We start from the raw sequence: 7732 nt of genomic DNA, 5'->3' as shown, positions 1-7732 counted from the left end.
AAATATAAAGCTATAAGATGTGCAAAGCCATGGACACAAAAAAACCCAACAGCAATCACTATTGAAAACTATTTGCCTACTAATCATTTGATTTATTCATTATATATTTTCAAACTATTGTTTTTAGTGTTATAACATTAGAAATGTTTGCACCAAAGCTCCAAAAAGTTTTAAAAATACTAAAAACATTTTAAATATTGTTGCAATTTATAGCTGACAATTACTGAAAAGTGAAATATTTATTTACAGTATATATATTTCTAGGAATATATATATATATATATATAAAGGTTGCGCATTAGCCAATTGACTAAAAAAAGGGTGGGGAAGGCAGGCACAATGAAACTAACAATAATTCTCAGCCACTCATCAACTGATAATGAATTGAATGTCTCATAAAAGTTTGTTGCGCTTATGTTTAAAATTGCTGCCTAATTGTGACAACAGTGAGTGCCATCCAGCCGCAAGTGAAAATAAATGAGGTTTAACAAGAAATGCGGTGTGCCCTAATATAAATAATTCACATTTTACAAAGTATTAAGAGATTAATGTTATGATTCTTCATTTGTAGATAAAGAAAGCTGATAAACTAGAAAGCTGGAACACTAGACGACATATATCTTTGCTCATGCTTTGGTAATGGTAACTGGTAATTCAACAACTATTTACATCATGGCAGATAGCTAATGTCCTGCCTAGACCTCCAAACATTTTTAAAATGCTTTTAACATTTCATTAAAACATATCTAGCAGGGATGCAATTTATCTGTTTTTAGTTTGCATAGAATTGATTAAAGCAACAAGGAGTGTTGTCATGAAAAAAAAAAAAAGAGAGAGAGAGACCTGGAGGGGATATAAATACTCTGATACATTAAGTACTGTTGCTGTTCATAAGTTATGCATTAAAGGGGTGTTTCACCTTATGCTAACATTAAGTATGTTGTAGAAAAGTCTTTTCTAAGCAACTTTTGAATTGACTATGAAGATTTTCATTCATCCAGGTCATGGTATATCTAGTATAGGTAAAGCTAAAAACAACTGGACTTGCTGAGTAATCAATGAAGACGTTTCACTACTCATCCGAGCAGCTGACTGGTGTGGGAAGTTCTCGTCATATAAACTCTTCCACTAATCCAATCACAACGGGACATTGTAACTCTTCAAAGAGGTGACATCTGAAGAAATTCACAGAGGTGTAGATTCTGTGTAGTTATTGTGATAGGATTATCCAATGTGTCATGCAACTCCTAGAAAGTGGTTTTACTTGTGAGAGTTGCATGAATGGACATTTGAAGTGTTCTGAAACCTCCGGGGGACAGATGTTAGAACAGCATTGTATGTAGCAGACAGGTGGTGCCGAAGGCCCCCGCCTCTGTTTAGGGATTGTTTCTCCACCTTGATATGAATCGCCTTTTTCACGCCTCGTTCAAACCAGCGGTCTTCTTTATCCAATATTTGGACCTTGCTATATTCAAAGGAGTGTCCCTTGTCTTTTAAGTGTAGAAAGACAGCTCTGTCGAGTTCGTCCTCCTATGCTGAGCCATTCGCTTGGTGAGCAGTTGTTTTGTCTCCCTAATGTATAGATCTGTGCACTCCTCGCTACACTGGACTCCGTATACCACATTGCTTTGTTTTTCTTTAGGGGTTGGATCCTATGGGTGTACCAGTTTTTGTCTCAGTGTGTTGATAGTTTTGAAAAACACAGGGACATGGTGTTTGTTAAAAATCCTCCTGAGTTTCTCAGACACTCCAGCTACATATGGGATGACTATGTTTCGCCTACTATGTGTCTCTGGACAGTTATTTCTATTGGTGTTCCTGTTGGGCTTGGTTGCTGCTGTTTTGACAAAGGCCCAGTCTGGGTAGCCACACGCTTTCAAAGCTCCTCTAAGATGATTTAGCTCTTTGTCTTTGGACTCTGTATCAGTTGCTACAACTTCCGCCCTGTGGTGCAGAGTTCTAATGACACCCAGTTTGTGTTCCAGCGGATGGTGGGAATCAAACAACAGATATTAATCCATATGAGTGGGTTTCCTGTATATTTCTGTCTTCAAGTTACCCCCCTCTTGGATGCATATCAAACAGTCCAAAAAGGCAAGTTTGTTCTCGTGGACATCTTCCCTTGTGAACTTGATGTTATTGTCCACTGAATTAATGTGTTCTGTAAAGGCTGCCACTTCATTAGATCTGATCATCCACATACCTGAACCAGTGACTCGGTGTAGTTCCCTGGAAAGTAAGTAAGGCCCTCCTTTCCACTTCCTCCATGTACAGGTTTGCTACAATAGGAGAGACTGGAGAACCCATTGCACAGCCATGTTTCTGCCTATAAAAAAGGTTCTTGTACATGAAGTATGTGGTGTTAAGACACAAATCTAGCAACAAACATACTTGGTTGGGACTGAGCTTCATTCTGCTGCTGAGGGTGTTATCTTGTTGCAGTCGATTTCTTACAGTCTCAATTGCCTTTGTATTAGGTATACATGTGAACAAAGAAGTGACATCATATGATACCATTGTTTCTTCTGCCTCTAGTGTAACGCCGTGAATCTTGGTTACAAACTTTTAGGCATTCTGGATATGATGCACTGTATTGCCTACCAACAGGGCTAAGATGTTAACCAAGAATTTTGCAATGTTGTATGTCACTGAATGTATGCTGCTGACAATGGGTCTTAGTGGGGCTCCTTCTTTGTGTATCTTGGGGAGTCCGTATAAACATGGTGTGGCTTCTCTGGGGTACAGGCGGTGGTATAAAACTCGATCAATGGCTTTCTCCTTTTCAAGTTGTTGTAGGCAACCTATTACCTTTTTCTTGTAACCGCTGGTTGGGTCTTTCCTTAAGGGTTCATATATATTGCTATCACTGAGTAGAGTGGTTATCTTGCAGTCATAGTCAGTTGTGTTGAGCACAACTGTGCATCTCCCTTTATCTGCTGGCAGGATAGATGTTCGGGTCCTTACTCAGAGAACGGAGCGCTCTCCTCTCTTGTGTACTAAGGTTAGAGGGAGGTGTTCTGGCACTTGCCAAAAAAGCTTTTAGCCGGAGTTGAAGAGTTACAATGTGCCATTGTGATTGGATTAGTGGAAGAGTTTATATGCGGAGAACTTCTCACACCAGTCAGTTGAACTGAAGAAGCTGCTCGGATGAGTAGTGAAACGTCTTCATTGATTACTCCGCAAGTCCAACTTTTGAATTGGTCTTTATTATTATTTTTTTATATAGTTTTTTTAATTATTTGCCTTTCTTTGCCATTCTTTTGACTTTTTCCAGATTTCAAATGGTGTCACTGACCCCATCTAAAACAGATGCTCTGTAAGGCTACAAATGTAGTTATTGCTATTTTTTATTACTCATCTTTCTATTTCTATTCATATCCCAGTCTCTTATTCAAATCAATGCATGTTTGATAGGGTAATGGACCCTAGCAGTCAGGTTGCTGAAATTGCAAACTGGAGAGCTGCTGAATAAAAAGCTATAAATAAAAAATAACTCAAAAACCACAAATAATAAAATGTGAAAACCAATTGCAAATTGTCTCAGAATATCACTCTCTACATCATACTAAAAGTTAACTCAAAGGTGAAACAACCCTTTTAATACTATAGCTTAATCTTGACGCTCTCTAAAGTCTACTTTATCATTGTATTATCAAACAAAAACCAGCACAAACAGCCCGAAACTCTTGTGAATCCTGAAGTTAAAAAAGATGTTTTCCAAAGGTTAAAGGGACCATCTGCCATTCACTTTTACATGATTGTGACAGGTTTTAGCTAAAGTATTTCTCGAGTTTGAATTTTTAGCAGCTTCAGAGCATAACACATCTCTAAAAATTTGTTTTTTTCCTCAAAAAAAGATCTTTAAAACTTGACCAGAGAAACTCGACCTTTACTAAATACACCCCCCAATGTTGGGGAAGTTGATGGTGGTAGAATAGAGCTGCAAATAATTTTAAAATAAAAAGATAAATTCAAACTCAGAATGTCACTCTCTAAATATGCATTTAAGATTAACTTTCCATTATCAGCAATTTAAGAAGATATATTTCCAAATTACTAGAAGAAAGGAATTGTCAAGAAGTGGTAAGAAGTCATTATTATCAAAACTGTGTAAAATATTGTAAAATACAATTCTAACCAGATGCTATGGCTGTGGTGACTGTAAAATGTAACCTCTAAATGGTAAAATATTTCTGAAAATAAAAAACTTGAAACTAAAAAAATTAAACACAACTGCATATGATAATTAGTAAAATAATACACAAAAAAGAGGGTTGTGGGTCACTCCAAGGCTAAATAAAATTTAGGTACAATGAAAGTGCAATTGATCTTGCCAAACAACATACAAGAAAGGCGGGATTGATCAGTTCGCAAGTATATAGACTTTAATATATGAACTATATGTATTATTTATCTTTTAGTTACAAAATTATGACCATAAAATTGCCTCCACTTAACCATGTCAAGGTAGATGATCATAACTTTGTAACTAAAAACCCCTGTTTTTAGTTACAAAGTTATCATTTTTTTCATCATTTAAAACTTACTAAGCTTGCAGTGTCTACTAATATGATCTGGTTAAACCAGTGAACTTGTTTCAAACATGGCATTCTTTAAGTTTCAAAACTTCAAAAACAGACCTCGGAGTGTGAAAAACAAGCAAGGTACCAATGTGGGTGTCAGATGTCTAACCACTGACAGGATAAAAGAAGAAATTGCATTTTTCCTTGCACTTTTTGAATATTTTTACAACCAAAGAATCTTTCCCCTTTATTCATCTCCCATCTATATTTGGAAAGTGAGAAATATTTTTGCTGACATTTTAACCTCTTTTTGCTTAAAACATTATCTTTGGCTGTTTAAATACTACAATATTTATATATTCTAGTGATTAATACTGTATAGTTGTATGACTTGCCATTTACAGGTCATTTAAAATGTACACAGACGTCTGTGCTTTATCTAAAGGACTTTGTTTTCAGAACATCTGTAACCGAAATGCATTTTTTAGAAGACGTTTGCACTGAATTTTAGCAAATCTAAAAGAGCTTGTACTGTTTAGAGGGAAAAGCAATTATATTTAGTTCTTGCAGCTTGACAAGCTAAAAAGCCAGAAAATCCTCAGCATTTACCAAATTAAACTAATTGAAAGGACATGCAAAAGCCACATCTGTAGTCTGACGTTTGTGCCTGCCTGATTTACTTTGCGATTTGAAAAACTCTTCTCCTCTCATTGATCCTTGAATAGTTATGCCTGTCAGGAAGCCATATCAACCATTATCATTCTAATGTTACTGGCGTTCCTGCTCCCTAATCTAATTTGCAATGATGCTTAAAGGAAAACTATACCCCCCAAACAATGTAGGTCTATATTAAAAGATACTGAGTAAAACAGCTCACGTGTAAAACCCTGCTTCATGTATTATTATCATAATAATATACTTTTTTAGTAGTATGTGCCATTGGGTAATCATAAATAGAAAATTGCCATTTTAAAAAATAAGGGCCACCCCCTGAGATCATAAGATTCACTGTGCACACATAAAACCACATGTAAGGTCACATGAGCCAATTAACAGACAGAGTTCTGCCTTTTGCTTCCTCACTTCTTCCTGTTACAGTTAGTGTTGTAGTATTTCTGGCCAGGTGATCTCTTAGGCAGCACAGATAGAGTCACAAAATGGTGGTTCAATGCAAGAGATGTAAAAGGGCAATATTTATGTAAATATATATTCCAGTTTGGTAAGATTCTTTAATATGTCATTCAATTTGATATAAACTATCTGTTGCTTAAGTATTCATTTTGGGGGTATAGTTTTCCTTTAAGCTTTTCGCAAGACCACAAGCACTTTCTTCAGAATTTCAACAAGAGCATTAAACCCCCAATTTACATAAATGAAGTGCACATTTAGTTAGGGTAGAGGGTAAATGGAGGCACAGAGTAGTTTAGGCACTACTGATAGGCACTTGAAAAATGAGGCATATCTGTTAAAGGAATCACTGTGTTAAATCTATTTTTAATTACATTTAGCCCATGTCATAGGTATATTTGAATGGCTGGACATAAATCAATAGTCAAGAAGCTTTAGTGCTGAACTATGTGGAAGTGTGACAATGAACCCTTGGTCATTTACACTTTTTTCATAATTTTTATCTATGTCTGGCCAGATGGAATCAATGTAATTATAAACTAGGAATGCAAATTAGTAACAAATATAAAAGGGATCATATACTGTACATCTGTAAGTGCAGTAGACAACTTGCACTTTTCCACAAAGTTAGTTGCACCTAAAAACACTTTCATTAAAGGTACTTGTGTCAAAATGCACTTCAGTATAGTTGCATACTGCAACACTCAGTCCTTCTTGCCTTCTGTGCTGAATTCGGTGCTGCTGCACCTATTGATTAGAGGGAATCCTGGAGCTACCTCCACCATCTGCCCAGGTTCAGGGTTCCCTTTCCGTCCTCCTGTTTTAATAGGTGCAGCACACTCATGTCTAATGCATTGGAGCAGACACCACCCACACTGCAAATACTGGAAATTACACAAGGCAGACTTTGAAAAATTTGATGCAACCATGGTGATTTTTAGCAAGGCGCATACACAGTTTCATCCATTTTGGCGAATCAGATGCAAGAGAGTGAAGAGAAACTGCCCATTTATGGGAAATATGCTGCAGTGTGGGAAAATCCATAGCGAGATTGCACTTCACTCACAGTATCTAGGTAGGTGCATGCAACCTTTTGTTCTTAAGCGACCGCGACTGTTTGTGCATGCGCCTTGCAGGTGGCTGGTGAGGGGACAGTGATGGAGGGACAGAGGGGAAAACGAGAGTGTGGCTAACACGGTCTAGGAGTAGGCAGAAGACAATTTAAGAGGCACGATGCCCGGTGCCCCCTATCCTCGCACCCTAGGCAGGTGCCTCTTCTGCCTACCCTTAGTTCCGGCCCTGCACCGGAGATTCATAATCATTTGATCTATGTTGGATAGTTTTATAATAATGCCATGATTTAAGTTTTGATTTGGATTTTTGTTTTGGATTTAGCTTTAGTTCACAAAGTTGAATGCATATGTGATCCAGAAATAGCTTAAATACCAGTCTTTGAGCTGTTTAAAAAAAGCCTATAAAGAGACTTGAACAGGTTAAGATTAACAAAGGTCCAGGGCCAGATGGTATTCATCCCAGGGTAATTAGCGAGCTTAGCTCTTTACTTAATTTTTCAGGATTCATTGAGATCTGGTATTGTGCCAAGAGACTGGCGAATTGCTAATGTGGTGCCTCTATTCAAAAAAGGATCCCGTTCTCAGCCTCAAAACTATAGGCCAGTTAGTCTGACGTCAGTATTAGGAAAGCTTTTCGAAGGGTTAATAAAGGATAAGATACTGGACTTCATAGCAAATCATAATACTATGAGTTTGTGCCAGCATGGTTTTATGCGTAATAGATCTTGCCAGACTAACTTAATTTCTTTTTACGAGAATGTAAGTAGAGACCTCGATTCTGGGATGGCAGTGGATGTGATTTACTTAGACTTTGCTAAAGCATTTGATACAGTGCCACACAAAAGGTTACTGGTTAAATTAAGGAATGTTGGCCTGGAACATAGTATTTGTACCTGGATAGCGAACTGGCTAAAAGATAGACTACAAAGAGTGGTGGTAAATGGAACATTTTCTAATTGGACCAGTGTTGTTAGTGGAGTACCGCAGGGCTCTGTACTAGGTCCCTTG

This window comes from Xenopus laevis, chromosome 1S (genome assembly GCF_017654675.1).
Source record: "Xenopus laevis strain J_2021 chromosome 1S, Xenopus_laevis_v10.1, whole genome shotgun sequence".
In the NCBI taxonomy this organism is placed as follows: domain Eukaryota; kingdom Metazoa; phylum Chordata; class Amphibia; order Anura; family Pipidae; genus Xenopus; species Xenopus laevis.
This window is presented reverse-complemented; position numbering follows the sequence as displayed.